The sequence below is a fragment of the Mustela nigripes genome, chromosome 1 (assembly GCF_022355385.1).
Source record: "Mustela nigripes isolate SB6536 chromosome 1, MUSNIG.SB6536, whole genome shotgun sequence".
NCBI lineage: Eukaryota > Metazoa > Chordata > Mammalia > Carnivora > Mustelidae > Mustela > Mustela nigripes.
Window position 1 is genome coordinate 21,302,469 of NC_081557.1, and position 19,070 is coordinate 21,321,538.

The following is a 19,070-nucleotide window of genomic DNA, read 5'->3' on the forward strand; positions in this document are numbered from 1 at the left end:
TATCTTAAATTATGAAGCATCAGAAGGTATCTTATTTTTGTAAAAAAAAAAAAAAAAAAAGAAGAAGAAGAAGAAGAAGATCCTGGTATTCTTTATTTCTACTTCTATATGCACAGCAACCTTTCAACAACAATATGCCTCCTGAAGTTAAATGTAAGGCATAGAATACCATGCTGTGCAATACTCTATTTAAGACACACAAGAATATGTCGTGTTTCCAGCATCATCTAAGGTCGGTTAAATGAGATTTGTGGTCTTACAAAATAAAAGAGTCATTTTCTCAGGTTGTCTAGACAATGTCTAGAAGACATTCTGTAACAGATAATTATCTTCTATAGCAGTTCCTAGTGTTGGGGTAGGAATTCTACCACCCCTTTGCTGGGAGACTGAGCTGATCCCTGTCAGATTCCATGCAGGTGGAGCTTCTCCTCTGAATCTAAGTGGGATACCAAAACTGGGACAGGGGGAGCAGAGTCTAGAATCTGGTGAGAATCTGAAGTTCAAAAATCCCCTGTCTTCAAACAGAACGGGGAGTGAGGATGGAGAAAAAGGGTGAAGCCAGGGGTCTGAGACTGGAGAGAACACAGTGATGAGAGAATCTGGGGAAAGGGCCTCGTGGGTTCCAGGAGACATCAGCTCTTGGTGCGTTCTTTTCAGGAAGAGCAAGGATGTGGTGCCTGGTGGGATAGACAATTTAAAGTAGAAGGCACCCCCTGGGACAATTAACCTCCTGGTGTAATGATAAGCTTCTGATAAACACAGAAACTCACTGAAGTGAGTGATCCACATTTTCTCAGTCCTGTGGACCGTGAACATACAATAATAGGCAATTCAGTATTCAGGATGCAAAGTTCAGTCTCTAAGTACTCAGAAATTTAGAAGACTTATATGTTTAATAACATCACAGAGTAGATAGCAGCTGTATGATGTAATGTCTGCATGGATGGATGGACGGATGGATGAGAAAACTCTATCTCCCCAAAAAAACGTTTCTCCCGCTTACCATTCTACCATTACCTTGGGCCAAAGTATCACCACAAGCAGCCTCTGTTAATATGCAAGTACACTATCCTGAGTTACAACAATAAAGGCCTTTTCTAGAGAGTTGTGCAGTTTTCAAAGCATCATGTTGTCAATATTCCATATCATTTTTCTAACATTTATGGGGAGAGATTGGGGAGGAAATAGGAGCTTTGATGGAGAGATATGGGAGGACTAATTAGGGAGCAGAGGGCATGGTCAGAGGTGACAGCTTGAGTGGAGGGATGCATCAGAGGACTGTAGGCATCACAAGGACACTCAGGGCCCATCGGGACCTGAGAAGCCCAAGAGACCACTGCCAGGCTCTTCAGATGACTTCCCTCCTTGAGTGTCTTATACCCTACAACTCAGAAGGAGGTGTTTGCTGACACCCTTTCCTGCTCTACTGGGACTTTGATCTACTCTCTCTGTGCCCAAGCAGTGCCATGCATATTTCCAGAGGCAAATTCATCATATAATTGATCTCCAGGGGCAAAAATCTGGGACAGTATTTTTATTGCAGTAGAATATGGGACTATTGCATTATAGCTACAACCCTAGGGTTTGGTAACTTCATGCAAGAACTTTTCTTTACCAATTTATGTCTGAAATTTAAAAGACGTTTTGTGTGTAATAGCTCAGTACTTTAGTACCACTTTAGTACCACTGTCATACCCGCTGAGTACTAGTTCTTGGCAAGCATCCTGGGAGAAAAAGGGTCAAATGAAAACTGTGTTTTTAATATAGTATGAGCCCGAATAAGGGATTAAAACCAATTAAGTGGAGAAAAGGCAGAAAAAAAAAAGAAGCTGTTCATATTCAACAAACAAACAAATCCTAATAAACCATACGTTGTAATTTTCAGGTTGGTGGGAGTTTTTTGGTGCTTTGGATTGCACTCAGTTACAAAGTAAATCTTACTTTGAATAGTTGATCTAATAGAGTGAGTTTCCATATTGATTTGGTAGCCTTCCTAGTCTTCTAGGTCTCAGCCTAGAGCCAGGCTGAAAAGGTTGGGTCACATTCTTTCCATGACATTTTAATGAGCAGTTTAGGGAGTGTGGCTGGTACGATGATAGTAAGTGGGGACAAGTGGCAAAGATTAACTCACTATTCATCTTCCCTCCTGCAGAATTTAATACCCCACTGTGGCTGTCAACACAATGATAGAAATTATAAATTAGATTAGGCTCTACAACATCTTGTATACAATAACTTCACTTGCTAATTAAAGTATTTTTTTCAGGTTTTCAGTAATAGTATTCCTTTCCCCAATTTTTCTATACGTTGTATAGTTACATTTTTGTTCAAATACAATGCACATACCATAAAATTCATTTTTAAAAATGTACAACTCAGTGGGGTCTTTTTTGCCAAAAAAGTTTTTAAAACGGCCACGGTACCCATTACCAGCCATTCCTCAAGTGTATATTGAACTGACTTGCAAATAAAAAGAGAGGTTGTTAAGGAATACATTATTTATGAGAATCAGGAGCTTAGACATACTTTTAAGATGGTGTGAGGGTGCCGCTTTCCCTGATAAGTCAGCTTGTGCCAGGCCCTTGATTTTTCGGATTCTTGCCAATTTAATTTTTTTTGACTGCATGCAAATCTCAGCTGTTGCCAAAACAGAGAAAAGCAATATGTGAGATAATGAGTGATTCACAAAAATTTCTACATATCATTTTATATCACTCTCTTTCATAAAAAAAAAATATTCCTAGGATTTTATTTTACTAGTTACTTCTACTGATAAAACTTCAATAACCTACTTAAAAATTTGTGGACAGGAGTTTGGAAATCGTAGCTCAATGATCTAAAACAGTATCTGGCACAAAGCCACGAAACATACAATGACTACCATTCTCTTAACCTTAAAAAATAAAACTGCCAATTATTTTACTAGCAAAAAAATGGGTTTATTTGGGAACACCACTGAATTCCAGTCCCAGATAAGAAAACCACAGCACATCACAGCTTAAGTCTGCAGAGCGAAGCAGAGGACAGGTCTTTTCTAGCGGGAGTGGGGAGGGGGGGTGGGGGGGAGGGGGAGAGGGGGAACGGGCTGTTAGAAAGAAAGAGTCCATTGGCTTAAACTGGGAGTTCAAAGTATGACGGCTTTTCATTGGCTGAGTTGTGACTGCCTCTCAGCGGCTGGGCTGCTGTAGGCGGAGGAGAAAAGCCTTTCTTCCAGAGCAAGGTTCTTGTGGGGTCTGCAACTGAAGATGAGTGGTGGGGTGTGAAAGCTCCTCTGTCAGCCTCCCATTCTAACGAGGTTTCCTTTTATTAATTTTCACATTACTAACGATAATAATTTGTGTCCCTATGTAATATTTAGTTCATAGGTATCAACAGATTTTATCATAATGTATAGACAGCATCTGTACATTAGTACAATTATTAGTACATTGTACAATTGCTATGTTGTACACCTGAAACTAATGTACATGGTATATCAATTACACCTCATTTAAAAAAAAAAAAAAGACTGGGCACCTGGGTGGTGGCTCAGTTGGTTAGGTGACTGCCTTCACCTCAGGTCATGATCTTGGAGTCCCAAGATCTGGCTCAAGTCCCACATCTGACTCCCTGCTGGGAAAGGAGTCTGCTGCTTCTACTGACCTCTCTCCTTTCATGCTCTCTTTCTCTCTCATTCTCTCTCACTTGCAAATAAATAAAACCTTTGGGGGAAAAAAAAGGTTTTGCAATGCATTCATTATCTATTTTTCAAGAGAACTGTGTAAAATCTTACTGTGAAAAATACCTTATAGTACATGGACAGTTATTAGCAAGAGCTACAATTTATTGTCTTGTACTTGACAATGGTTACCAATATCCGCATGCTTTACAAAGTAGATAGCAATAGAATACAACACCAGTAGTGGGTAATGTAAAAGCTAGTAACTGATGGGGTGCCTGCCTGGCTGGCTCAGTTGGTAGGGCATATGACTCTTGATCTTGGGGTTGTGAGTTAAAGTCCCATGCTGCTTGTAAAGATTACTTAAAAATAAAATATTTTTGGGGCACCTGGGTGGCTCAGTGAGTTAAGCCTCTGCTTTCAGCTCAGGTCATGATCTCAGGGTCCTGGGATCGAGCCCCGTATCGGGCTCTCTGCTCAGCAGGGAGCCTGCTTCCCCCTCTCTCTCTGCCTGCCTCTCTGCCTACCTGTGATCTTTCTATCTGTCAAATAAATAAATAAAATCTTTAAAAAATATATATTTTTAAATAAAGATTTAATATATATATTTACTTATTTATTCAACAGAGAGAGAGAGAGAGAGAGAGAGCAAGCAGGGGGAGCAGCAGGCAGAGGGAGAGGGCAAAGCAGATTCCCCACCTAGCAAGGAGCCCAATGTGGGACTCAATCGCAGGACCCTGGGATTTTGACCTAAGCCAAAGGCAGATGTTTAACCAACTGAGCCACCAGGTATCCCCAAAATAAAGTCTTTTTTAAAAAATAGTAACTGTTTTATTCCCCAAAAGAGTAATACAATTTTAGAAAATCGACTTCATACCTCTGAATATAATGTGAATAAGGAAATGCAGCTTTCACTTCAAATGTACCCTCTTCTACATGCACAGAGAAAAAAAGGCACACTTGTTTGAGTTTCCATTCACTGAAGCAGCCAGTGGTTAAATACTGATGTCTATCATTTCTAGATGTATTTCATGGATTTGAGGGTGTAGCAGTTTTTAAAGATGGCCACAAATTCTTTGACACTTCTCCCTTCAAGAATTAGGGTTTATGTGTCCTCCCTTCCTTTGAAAGTAGGCAGGCTTATGACTGCTTCGACAAAATGGGTAAAGAGAAGAGATATGTGTGACCGCCAAACAGGGTCATCAAAGGCCATGCAGATTCCACCTTGTTCACTGGGACACCGGCTCTTGTAAGAAGTCTGACCCCTCAAGCTACCACCCTGGAGAAGCCTCATGAAGTCATTCTGGTGGACAGTCCCAGCTGAGCCTAGCCCTACAGCCATCCCTATCGGTCACCAGACCCGGGAGTGAAGCCATCTTGGATCCTACAAATAAGACCATTTACTAGATGAGTAACCCCAAGTGACTTCTGTATACTAATAGTCAAGCCTTTCTCAAAAATCTAACCCACAAAATTATAAGATACAATATGAAGAGCTATTGTTTTAAGCCACTAAGTTCAGGATAGCTTGTTACGCAGCAATAAATAATTGGAACTGAGGGTTGTCCCTTTGCATCATGTGCTCTACTGTTGATCCCTTGGACTGGTTATACTGGCTAAGCTGCTAGTCCCTTCCTCCATCATGGCTCTAAACGTTCACCAAAGAAAAACCTTCCCAGGGGGAGACAGTTGTTTCAGTTCTAGCCCGCTCTTCCCTTCCTTGTCCCTTGCCCCATCCTCCATCATTTTGTTTGCTTTGCCCTTTTGCTGAAAGCCTTTGAATTTATGTCAGACCTCAGTTGTTTTGGTCTCTGAATAGTTCAAGCGATCTGACCTAAGGCCTGTCATACACAAATACATCTGGAAATTTTACAAAAAGTAATTTCTTGAAAGATTTAAAAATTCTTTCCACTGACATTTAGCCAATATCACATGACTGTTCTTGAAGTCTTTTCTTTCATTAAACTGGATATTCATGTACAAAGTGAAGTGGAAAATTGAAGTCATCTCCCTTGATCTATAATTTTTAAAAATACAGAAAACAGAAACAAAGAGAAAATGGAGATGCCAGTTTTCCACCTTTCTAAATTAGTATATCTCTTACTCTAAAGAGAAAAGAAAAATCCATGAAATCCAGTCCACAACAATAGATTCTAAGCTTCAATGACTTTTTAAGTTTGGGGTGAGTTTTGATTTATATCTTGGCTGTAAGTTTAAGAATCATTCATCTCTAGCTACATATAGAGTATGAGTGATATAAGAATGAGCTGGTATTGGAGGAAGAAGTCTCCTGGATTAGTGGCTAAAGCCTCAGGATATCTTAGGAGCATATATGATGAATCCATATTTCCTCCTATCCTTCCCTGAGAATACAATTATGCTTTGAGTAAATTTGTGTACATCTTATCAGAGTCCTATCTTGGTATCTTCTTTTCTTTTAACAGTACAGCTGTAAGTTTCTAGATGATGGTTGAGAATGAAAGCAAAATTTATGTAACTACAGGAGCTACCCAACTGAATATGTGTGTGGGAGAGAGGTCAAGGTTACTGGAAGAAAAGAGAAGGGAAGAGATAGAGGTAGCATGAGAATGAATAAAATAATTTTCTCTTGACCCAAGACAAAGATATGTTCAACATCATACTTGCTGCTCATCAGCTAGTATAAGGTTTACTTTTATTCTCCTGGTTGAATTTCTTGAAGAAGGGCAATATATGTGGCTTTAAAATTTTTAAAAATTTTCTGATCAGGATTTTGGAACATTTCAAAGGCTCTTCAGTGACCCCCACAGAAACCCCACAGGACCCCCCAGGATATGGCATTGCTACAAAGTGTGGATCAATGGCCCATAGCTTGACATTATCTGAGGGGGGCTTGTTAGAGATGCCCCTTTTCAGACCTACTAGGCCAGAAGTACCTTTAAAAAAAAGTAATTAATTAATTTTTTAAAAAATTCCAGTTTAATTAACATACAGTGTTATATTAGTTTCAGGTCTATAATATAGTGATTCAACGATTCTATACATTACTCAGTACTGATCATGATACGTGTACTCTTCATCCCCTTCACCTATTTTGCCCATCCCCCTACCCAGCTCCCCTCTGGTGACCACCAGTTTGCAGAACTAACTTTTAAACAAGATACCCAAGTGATTTGTGCACACGTGAAAGCATAAGAGACATGGTTCTAGTCCATATCCTACTCCATGTAGGAACCAAATGGAGTGAATGTTGGCATATCCTAAAATAAGGAAATTATCATTATAATGACAGGTAAAGAGAGTTCAAACTTCCACTTTTAAGTAGGAAAACAAAAATTTGAGCCAAAATCAACCAGTCAAACAAAACCAACAAAGTGGTGGAAAATCAAAGAAGATAAATGTAATGTATGACTTTAATGGGAAGAGTGAAGAGTAGCATCAAGATAACACCAAACCAAACCAGAACAAACCAAACCAAACCAAACACAGCTGGGTGGGGGGAGGCCATGATATAGGACAGATTGGGAACCATTAGTCCAATGGAACAGGATGACCTAGGGATTACTCTATGCATTTAGTAAGCAGGAGACTCTTCTCTGGTGATTTTCAACCGACCCTGGCCTTGTGGATTTGCTTGTGGAAATTCCTAACCTGTGATAGACCAACAAGTTTACAAGAGAAGTCCTTAGTGGTACTAAAGTATTTGTTTGTTTGTTTGTTTTAGCACAATTTTTTTGAAGCAAGTAACCCGTGTTTTAGGACTGTCTTAACAGGTGTTTTTCTTAATCCTTTTTTTTTTTTTTTTTTTTTTTTTTAAGGAGAACGGCTGAGTTCAGAGGAAATGAGCACTCTTTTATTTAAATTTCCTGAGATTAGAGGAGGAACATATTGCCAAACAATGCCTCTTCACTTCAAAACCTCTCCCCATAAATTATTTGAGGATATCTTATTAAAAGTCTGTAAAATTTCCTATTAAGAATGGTTGATTGCAGTCCAGACCATCATAGCTTTGGTGCTTTCCCTGAAATACCACAGCTGTCGGGAAGAAATATATTTTGAGACAAAAGGTTTTGTTTCCCCAGCCATAAATTATTTTAGTGATATCTCAAGATAGATAAAACTTTCACTTATGTTTGAGTGAAAGAAGATTCTACTGATAACTTGTTAAAAATCTATAAAAAGAATATGAGAATGTAGATGTAGATAGCAAATTAAAATCAGACTTCCTTTAAGTTTAGCAAAGCAATTACTTGTAAAGCCAGTGAAGATTATTATTATGGATAATGAAGTGATTTACTGGAAAATGTGGAAATGACATTCAATATGGCCACATCTCTGCACAACCTCAAGTTGGTATTTTCAACTTTAACCTTGGAGCCATTAAGAAAAAAAAAAAAAAGGCAACTTACCTCTAGTAATATTTTATGTAAATTGCTAACCCCAAACCCTACTAACAGTGATGTGAATCCTGAATAAGGTAAGAAATGTCTTGTTGGAGATGCTTAACTATAGAGAACAAACTGACGCTTACCAGAGGGGAGGTGGGTGATGGAATGGGGGGAGGGACCGGGGGCTGGGGATTAGAGGGAACACCTCTTGTGATGAGCATTGGGTGTGGTATGGAAGTGCTGAATCACTGAATTCTATGCCTGGAACCAATAATACTCTCTATGTTAGTTAACTGGAATTTAAACAAAAACTTAAAAAAAAAAAAAAAGAAATGCCTTGTTTGTAGTGCTGATGTGGTAACCCATTGATTTCATGGTAGATGAGATCTTTAAAACATAGTTGCTCCCCCTAACCGGAATAGGGTAATCCTCTCACTCTCCTTTATCCCTAAGCAAGGAGGATCTTTCTTACTATAGTCCTAAGACAATGTACTTTATTAAACACATTCATTTTAGAATTGCACATATCTTTTTACCCAGTGGAAGTAATAATGTATACCAAGCAAGCTGCTAAAAACTTCCAATTTTATTTATTTCCTATGAATTTTTTCAGGGAACATTGGGTTCATAAAACATTTTGGAGGCCAGAAGAACTTTTTTTTTTTGCTTTTGTTTTCAGTTTTGGTGTAAAACCAGTGAGAAAAATTTGTTATGTCTTCACTATTTCCAGAGTGATGTTAATGAAGAAAGATCCAGTCCATTTTTCCTCGAGTCCCTGAACGCGAGTTCTATTGACGTCTGGCAAATGCAGATCTTTGATATTTAACTGATGGATATTAACAGTGGATAGAATTGTGGGGCCTGAGACTTCAGATAGCTCCGTAATGATTCAATTCCCCAACTTTGATGATAGCGGCAGAGTGGCACAAAATGCTCCTGAACTTTGATAAAACAATAATATTTTTAAATGTGTGATAAAATAATCTTATCTGTCCACTCACTTTGAGTTTGGGGATGACGGAGAAATTGTGTCAACAATTTTGGAGGCAGGAATTAAAAAACGGAAGGGACCTTTGCAACTTTTTAAAATAAAAAACATGCATCACAAAAATACAACATTGGCCTTTGGTAGGGCGACTGAAGTAAAAAAATGATACAGCTCTGCGCATCCTAGAGCGTACTTCGTGAGCAGTTCTATGTTTGAACAACTTGATTTTGCCTCGAATAAAGGATCTGTACACAGTCTGCACAGGCCTCCCCTCGCAGCCTGCAGTTGTTAAAAGAACATTAATCATTTAAACAAGGTCACAAGCAACAAAGGCCAACGAGGGTTCAAAGTTTACAGGTCCCGGCATTTATCAGGTAGAAATGGGCTACATTTCAATATTTCATAAAATATCCTTTTATGAAAAAGCGATCCGTCATCGTAGAGCCTGGCAAAGCTCTGGTCATTCCAGTGAGCAAAATGAATGATGACCCGGAATCGAGAACCCCTGTATGGGTTTATATTTTTGTAAGACCACCATGGCTGGAACATACGTTTTCAATTTCTATAAGGATGTGATTATTATGTGGGAATGTCTTCCTCCCTCTGGCTAAGGCAAAAGATATATCAATGTTGTCTCTGCTTCTGATAGGCAGGTTAGGATCAATGGGTTAAGGAAATCACAGAGCTGGTATTACCAAATACCATGCAAATCGTGGTTTTCCACGGACTTTTGTGGTAACTTAAATTATTTTGATGGGACAGGTATATAGCTGAACGCTTTTGTTTATATTTAGCTTCTGTAATTGCACCGGCTTTGTCATCCACCATTTGATTGTGTCTTAAAAATTAGTCTGGATCTGTTGCGTTTCTGATCTGAGTTTTGGATTGGGTGTTTTCCCCATTTGTTGGTGGCTTTGGATACGCCTTTTCCCATTCATTTGAAATCTTACCTTTCAGGCATCTCAAACCTTTCAGTATTCTACTTCCCAGTGCGTGTGACCTTGCTCCTAATCGAAGAGACTTTTTGTATCTGAGTTTATTTTTTTAATAGCCGTATTGAGTCACAATTCACATACCTTACATCTCGCCCATTCACAGAGGCCAGTTCAACTGGTTTTGGTATGTTCACTGAGCTGCGTAACCAGCACCCCAAACCATCTGAGAACGTTTTACTACTCTGAAAGGAAACCGTATTCGTTAGTGGTCAATCCCCATTTTCTCCCCAAACACCCCTCAGCCTTAGGCAACCTCTACTCTACCTTCTGTCTCTGTAAATTTGCCTATCCTGGATGTTTCATATAAATGGAATCACACGCTATGTGGTCTTCGGTGACTGGCTTCTTTCACTGAGTGTAATGTTTCCCAGGTTCATCCATGTTGTAGAAGACATCAGTACTTCATTCCTTTCTGTGGGTGAATAGAATGCCACTGTGTGGATATACTACATTTTGTCTATCCATTCGTCAATTTCCATTCAGATGGAAATTTGGACTGTTCTCCATTTGGGCTCTTACCATTCATGTACAAATTTTATGGGGACAACGTTTTAATTTCTCATACGTGTATATATACCTAGGAGTAGAATTTCTGGATCATATCGTAACTCCATATTTAACATTTTGAGGAACTGCCAAACTGTTTTCCAAAATGGCTGCACCAGTTTACATTCCCACATGTTTGAGGGCTTCAATTTCTCCATATACTTTCTAAAACTTGGTATCACAGAGTTTTTGATCAGAACCTGTCTGCATTTATTAGTACTGTTCTTATAGTGCCAGAATTAGACACTGAGAAAGTATGTACTTAGTAGAAAAAGTATTTAATTATTTAATTAGACTAGGAAAAGTATTTAACAGAGAAAATGGCCCTGAAATTTATGTAGCACTAACTTTCCAAGAGTTTTCCCATCTTCCAGTATACTATAAAGAATTAAAATTTTTTAAAAACTCCACTTTTGGAGTTACACAACTACACCTCCATCCTCATGAGTTCTGTTGGAACTCAGAAGTTTTCTGTGGTGGTCATGGTTAAGAGGCTACAGGATGGAGTAGATAATGCAATAACTGGTAAGTGGAAACATTATAGAAGGACTTATATAATATTTCACTGGGCTGAGTCAATGCTGTGGCAACATGTCTCAAAAATAGAAATTAAACCATTTTTTAAAAATTAGCTGTAGAAGATGCCTAGATTCTAAGAAAGCAAAATCTCATTGGCCACACAATATTCCTTCATACAAATAGACCATAATTCATTTAAAAATTTCCTAATTTTTGAGCATATAGATGGTTTCCAAAGTTCAATACGGTAAATACTGCTGCAGTGGTCAATACCACAATCTCTCCCATGCCAAATAAAGAGCTGATAGACTGAATTTTCTATTGCTGGCTTTGGCTTCATGGAGATCCAGTCATAGACTATCTCGAGATTGTGTAAAGTTGATGCAAAACAGACTTCACTTAGCAAAGGGCTCATCCAAAAGACCCCTGCAAGCCCACTAAACAGGGGCATTCCAAGAACTCAACTTATCTGTCTTAAAAGGTTAAGCTATCATGTTGACCCTGCCAAGATTGAAACCTGTGCGCCCAAGACGGCTACATATTTTCAGGCTGCTGCTGGCCCAAGGTAGCCATTCACTTCAGCTATACCAGTGTGATTTCTTTATCCCTACAACTAGAAGGCAAAGACTCTGTGATTCCCCTTTGAGATGATGCAACGTAGATCTTTCTTTCTTACTTCTGTAGATTTCACTATAGTGGAAAGAACTTGAAAAAAACACATAAGCTTTAGCAGAAAAAGTATGTTACACTTCAACATGTAAATCAAATGCAAGAAGTTGCATAATAAGGAATGTTTGCGTCAAGTTCTCATCCTGTCTCTTAGTAGCTGTGTGACTTTGACTTATTCAGTGTCTCTGAGCATGTTCCTTTTTTCTTTCTTTTTTTTTTTTTTAAAGATTTTATTTATTTGAGGGAGAGAGAGAGAATGAGGAGAGAGAGAGCATTAGAGGGAGGAGGGCTGAGGGAGAAGCAGACTCCCTGATGAGTGGGAGCCTGATGCAAGAGTTGATCCTGGGACTTTAGGATCATGAGGTCCTGGGACTCTAGGATTATGACCTGAGTGGAAGGCAGTAGCTTAACCAACTGAGCCACCCAGGTGCATTTCTTTCTCTTTCTTTCTTTCTTCCTTCCTTCCTTTCTTTCTTTCTTTCTTTAAAGATTTTATTTATTTATTTGACAGAGATCACAAGTAGACAGAGAGGCAGGCAGAGAGAGAGGGGGAAGCAGGCTCCTTGCTGAGCAGAGAGCCCGATGTGGGGCTCGATCCCAGGACCCTGAGATCATGACCTGAGCCGAAGGCAGAGGCTTAACCCACTGAGCCACCCAGGCACCCCTGGGCACATTTCTTTTAAACAAAATCAGTTTGTGAAGATAATCATTATAAACATTTTCAGCTCCAAAGTTCTAAACTCTCCAAAACAAAACTATTACTGGACTAACAAATGCATAGAATTTTCAGGAGTATAATTTGTGTATGTGAGCCAGTTCTACTTTGCTTGTTTGTTATGGATGTTACATTGTATTATTTGTTTGTTTTTTTACAGTTTATAAAAGAGTTACATATGTTTTGTTATTTGCTTATTCCACAATTCTTTTTTTCCTCCATAATTCTAATTATTCTCCATTTTTTTATATTAGAAACTTGTGCCTTGGAGATATGAAGGACTTCTGTAACTAGAGTCCATGTTCTCCTACCACCAACCCCACTCCCTCTGCTGCCATCAACAATTTTAGAGCTTAAGCGCATTGAGAAACTATCATAGATGGATTTTAAGAGCAGATTCTTATGTGGATGGGAGAGAGGGGAAACCCTGGACGTGTATAGAAGGCTCCATTGGTGATACCCTCTCTTAATCCAGTCACTCTGGTTACCACTTCTCTCTGTCCTATCATGGCCAAGTTCTTCAAAGCCAACTTTCTCATTTCCCATTCACTCCTTGAATACTGCAGTCTGACTTCTGATCCTGTAACTTCTGCAGAGGCAATCTGTGGGAGACCCCGGCGAGGATGGTTCCCTGCTCACAGTGGGTCCTGCTTCTCTAACTCAGCACCAAATAGGTAGGAATAACCCCGCACCAGCCATTTGTGCTGTGTTATCATATCCCGTGGCCGTCGCTGATTAAGGAAGAGGAGACACCCGACCTGAGCTGGGCCAGTCTCTCAGATGTTTGAATAGAAACCAAGGGACTGGGGGAGTGACAGGGGTTGAGCTGGTGCGTGGCTTCACCCTGAGGAGTCCCGCCAGTGCTCCCAGTTAAGTTCCTGCAGCTGCCTGCTTAGAGGTTCAACTCTGGCTCTGACTTTTCACACTACCCCTTTTGCTGCTTAAACTGCTTTCTTAGGCAGAGACCCCTAACTAACACATTCCCCAGCAAACCCTTTTACCTTTGAATACCTACTCTCCATTCCCTTCCCACTGATTGAATCATACTTTTCTAGAGTCCCTAAGTGTTCCTCTCGAACTCTTCTGTCCCCAAAGCTCCATCCTTGCCCTCCGCATCTCTGCTTATTCTAACTTTCCAGCCGGCTGATTTGTCGACCCCCGTGGCCTCAGCCACTGGCCCGGCGCCTCACTCCAGCTGTAATGAAACACTTGTCTTCACTATGTCAGTCTTCCTCTTCAGTCTCCCAGCCTTTGTTGCTGCCCTGCAAGAGCTGCCCCCCTCCCCCAGTCCCTAGTCCAAGACTCCAGCAGATTCTTCATCCTTCTGGATTGAGTGTGGACTTTGTGTCCCCAGGCAGGGAGAGCCACAGGGATCTAACAGGGTGTCGCTCTTATACATACCAACTCCATTTTGAAAAACTATGCATCCCCTTGCACAATTTATGTGGACCGTCAAAAAGTGTTACCATGGCACACCGGGGTGGCACAGTTGCTTAAGCATCTAGCTAGGTCGTGATTTCAGAGTCGTGAGATTGAGCCCCATGTCGAGCTCTGCGCTCCGTGCAGAGTTTGCGCAAGACTCTCCCCCTCCCTCTCCCTGCTGCTCTCTCAGTCTGTCTCAATAAATAAAGAAATAAATAATTTTTTTCTAAAAAAATAGTATTATGAGTTTAGAAAGTTGCGGATGAAATAATTTCTGGTTCATTGTAAACACTGACATTTTAAAATAAAACTTTATTTTTTAAAGATTTTCTTTCTTTCTTTATTTGACAGAGAGAGAGACAGCGAGAGAGGGAACACGAGCATGGGAGATGGAGAAGCAAGCTTCCCATTGAGCAGGAAGCCGCAGGCGGCTCAATCCCGGGACCCTGAGATCACGACCTAAGCTGAAGGCAGACACTTACTTAATCATTGAGCCACCCAGGTGTCCCTGATTTTATTTTATTTTTTTAAGGGATTTTATTTATTTATTTGAGAGAGAAAGAAAGCATGGTCAGAGGGAGAAGCAGACTCCCTACTGAGCAGGGAGCCTGATGTGGTACTCAATCCCAGGACCCTAGGATCACGACCTGAGCCAAAGGCTGGCACTGAACCGATGGAGCCACCCATGAGTCCCTAAAACTGGACTTTAAATATTTAAAGTATTTCAGTGATCTGATGCCTTTCCTTGCCCTTTGAAATATTACACAAATCCACTCTTTTAGTAGTCAGTATTTATATCATTTCTCTTTCCACTTGAATTTATATTTTCATTGTACTTCCACCATCAGTTTCACCCTCATGTAAATTATTTTAATCTTGGCAGACTTTTTTTTTTTTTTTAAGATTTTTTATTTATTTACTTGACAGACAGAGATCACAAGTAGGCAGAGAGGCAGACAGAAAGAGAAAGAAGAGGAAGCAGGCTCCTCGCTGGGCAGAGAGCCCGATGTGGGGCTCGATCCTAGGACCCTGGGATCATGACCTGAGCCGAAGGCAGAGGCCTTAAGCCACTGAGCCACCCAGGCACCCCAATCTTGGCAGACTTTTATTGATGACTCTCTCATAGTTCTCTGCCATGGAAATATGTAAATAAATTGAAATTTAATAAATGTTCTATGGTCATAAACCTCCAAGAGAGAAACTGTTCTCTTGCCGGTTGAATTTTTATTACAATTATTCAGTACATGGCAATACCCACCTAAGCAGAAGATTATAAAATATATCACATATTTTGATAAATAATTATTGACCCCAAAAAACAAACAATTATTGAGGTAGATGGGCTTCTAAAGATGGATTTATATATCTATCACGGATATTACTTATTACCAAAATAATGTTTTTGCATCAATTCCATTCCAATCTATTTTTATATGTAAGTCTTGAGAGATCTCATTCATAAATAGAAAAAAGGTTTTTTTTTTTGTCAGTGTCATTCGATTCTTTGAACTCCTTTCAAAATGTGCATTAAAAATAACCTAATTTTGTAGCATACAAATTATTTTAAAATTTCTGTTGGCTGCCAAATATATTACACCCTCCTTTAATGTTGTAAGAGGATTTGTGGTTCAGCTATCATAATAATTTGTTTCTAAATTGCTGGGACAGGATGCCTGGGTGGCTCAGATGGTTAAGTATCTGCCTTCAGCTCAGGTCATGATCCCAGGGTCTTGGGATCGAGTCCCACATCAGGCTCCAGAGAGCCTGCTTCTGCCTCTCCCTCTGCTATTCCCCCTGCTTGTGCTCTCTCATTCTCTCTGTCAAATAAATAAATAAATAAATAAATAAGTCTTTAAAAAAATTGTCCAAAGTTTTTACCAAAACTTACAAATGACTACTAATTTTATCTATTACACTCTCATTTTGATGTATCTTATTTAACCCATTATATTAAAAAATATTTAGGAGTACCAAATTTTTTTATTGTTGCTTTGTTGGTGTTTCTTTTTTCATTTCTTTCTTTCTTTCTTTCTTTTTTTTTTTTTTTTGGCTAAAATTATTTTATACTGTCACATGCTTTAAATGTATTTTTTTTTTTTTCAAATCCTGGGAGCTTCTGATTATACTTGTTCGGTTGATGGAAAATATCTAACATGCAACTTAATTGGCATACATAGTCCCCACTCTTAAGATAGATGCGTTTGGTCTTTCTATGTGGAAAGGAATCAACTGTTTTATGGTCTATTTGGCTTCTGCTTATGTGAGTGTGTGTTTTATTTAATGATATCATAACTGACCCTGCTGTTCGGTTAATGTTCACATTTCTCTGACTTTACAGCTTCTTGTGTCTTGCTGGCATTTCTGAAGGGCAATTATTGTCTGGAAATTGAATATCAGAATGAATTCATTTAATCTACAAACTATTTTAAATGCTATTTTCTTCATAAACTTTTATTATATGGTTTATCTGAGTCCATTGCAACTGGTTAAAGAATTAGATGTGACAATGAATTGTTTTGATCATATGTTGGTGTGATTAAATTATATTGATTATATGACAGGCAGCCTCAAATAATCAGAATAGTTACAACAACTGAGTGCTGAACAAATACTTTGTTGAATAAATGAATAATGAATGGAAAAATCCCAAACAGACATTTCAAAAGTTGCTTGAAAATTTTTCCATTAACTTTATTTCTAAAATTTCTCCTGTTTCTAATTCTCCCCAAAAGAAAATTAATACCAACATCTTATATTTACAAAGTTATTTACCAGGTATCAGGCACTGTTCTAAGTGTTTTGAATATGTTAATTAATTTAATTATCACAAGGCTATGGGGTTCCAATAGAGATTTATTTAAGGTATGTAAAATTTTTATTTTTTTAAAGATTTTATTTATTTGAGAGATTGAGAGAGAGAGAGAGAGAGTGCAGTGGAGGAACAGGAGAAGGGAAGGGAATGGGAGGGGAAAGAATCTCAAGCAGACTTTGCCCAACTGGGGCTCAATCTCAAGATCCTGAGATCATGACCTGAGTCGAAACCAAGAATTGGAGGCTCAACGGACCTAACCACCCAGACATCCCTTTAAAGTGTATGAAGTTCTAATACAGAAATCTGTATCTAATATTAGGTTAAGAGATTTAGTTGACATCTTCCCTAAATTTAATTTAACCAGTAAGTGACTCCATTCCCCAATCTTCCAAGTGTAAAAGCTAGGTATTTCTACAGTTGCTACAGAGGCCTCAGATTTTATTTTATATATATATATATATATATTTTAAAGATTTATTTATTTATTTATTTATTTGACAGACAGAGATCACAAGTAGGCAGAGCAGCAGGCAGAGATAGAGGGGGAGGCAGGCTCCCCGCTGAGCAAAGAGCCCCATATGGGGCTTGATCCCCAGACTCTGGGATCATGACCTGAGCCGAAGGCAAAGGCTCAACCCACTGAGCCACCCTTATTTTATTTTATTTTTTTAAAGATTTTATTTATTTGACACAGAGAGAGATTACAAGTAGGCAGAGAGGAAGGCAGAGAGAGAGGAAGAAGCAGGCTCCCTGCTGAGCAGAGAGTCCCATGCGGAGCTCGATCCCAGAACCCTGAGATCATGACCTGAGCCGAAGGCAGAGGCTTTAACCCACTGAGCCATCCAGGCGCCCCAAATCTACCTTATCTAAAATGGTCATTTTACCTATCTAAACTTCTGATTCTGCTCACACCCACCATGGATGCCATCACCCTCAACTGGAGGAAATTTTGACATGTACTTATCACGGAAACTCTGGAAATTGGCTGTTGACCCTTGGCAGTATGGGTTTGTTATTTTTCATCATTAAGACCCTGGTTATCTTATATCCTGTATGGATAAAGATCTCTACCCACTGTATATTCATCAAGACCATGCTGCTGGGTTATCACATCTCCCAAGGGTGTACTATAGAATGGAGAATTTTAGTTTTCTTCTGAGCTATTTTGCTTGTATTGGTGTTGCCAAGGGCACTCCTGCAACCACTAAAGGTTGTAGGGTGTAAGAGAATGTTCTTGAACACACAGCCTCATTGTCATTCTATTATCTATAAATTAGGGTGACTCTGTGTGTTGGTTTACCCCAGACACACATTGTGCCTAATTTCCTAACTCCCATCCGGCATTTGTACCAGCATTTGTGTTTCTTTTTTTTTTTTTTTTTAAGATTTTTATTTGTTTATTTGACAAAGAGAGATCCCAAGTAGGCCCAGAGGCAGGCAGAGAGAGAGGAAGGCAGAAAGAGAGGAAGAGAAGCAGGCTCCTTGCTGAGCAGAGAGCTGGATGTGGGACTCGATCCCAGGACCCTGGGATAATGACCTGAGGTGAAGGCAGAGGCTTAACCCACTAAACCACCCAGGTGCCCTGTGTTTCATTTTTTAATGGGATATTTTTATTTATAGTGGAATGAGTAGCTGGGAGGGTTTTGACAGACCTCCGCTCTGGACATCGGATTCTGTCATGATCTCCACTGCATGTGAAATGGTTGCGTAGTGGATGGAATTCTCACCTTAACACATAGTTTGATCTGGAGACAAATCCTCTTCTTACTGGACCCTTTCATGGTGCAAAGTAATCAACACCTTCCTTTCAAGGACAGTGTGCAGAGTGCTTGCTGATGAAAACCAAAGTGCCCTCAGATAAGATCAGTCATGCCAGCCAAGTCCTTCTATCTCCAGAGTTGGTGGGAGAGACAGTCAGTGATGCTGTTTCTGCTGGTCTGTTGGTACACCTGCCAGACCATGAGTGGGTGGGTCAGAGAGAAATGGAGAAATTATGGGTCAGGTGTACATGCAACGTATGCAGGGAATACAGGCTGAGCAGTCCTACCAAAGAATGAATAGAGAATAGCCTCAATGCTCTTAGTACAGAGGTCAGAGGCTTTATTATTTATTGTGTGATGAAAATAACATTTATTTCATTGTTTAGAAATGCTTTTTAAAAATGTTGCAAAAAACCCTTTTGACAGCTGTCTTGGACTGGATTTTTGAGGAACAGACTCTGAAACGGAGGTTTGTCTCCAGGGAGTTTATTGGGAACAACACCTGTGAGGGAGCGAGGGAAGCAGGATTGGGCAGTAGGAAAATTGATTTGTGATGCAGGTGCAGCTGAAGCCTCAGCTGATCCCATGGGGGTTCTGGAATCGCCTGCTCTATCAAGGT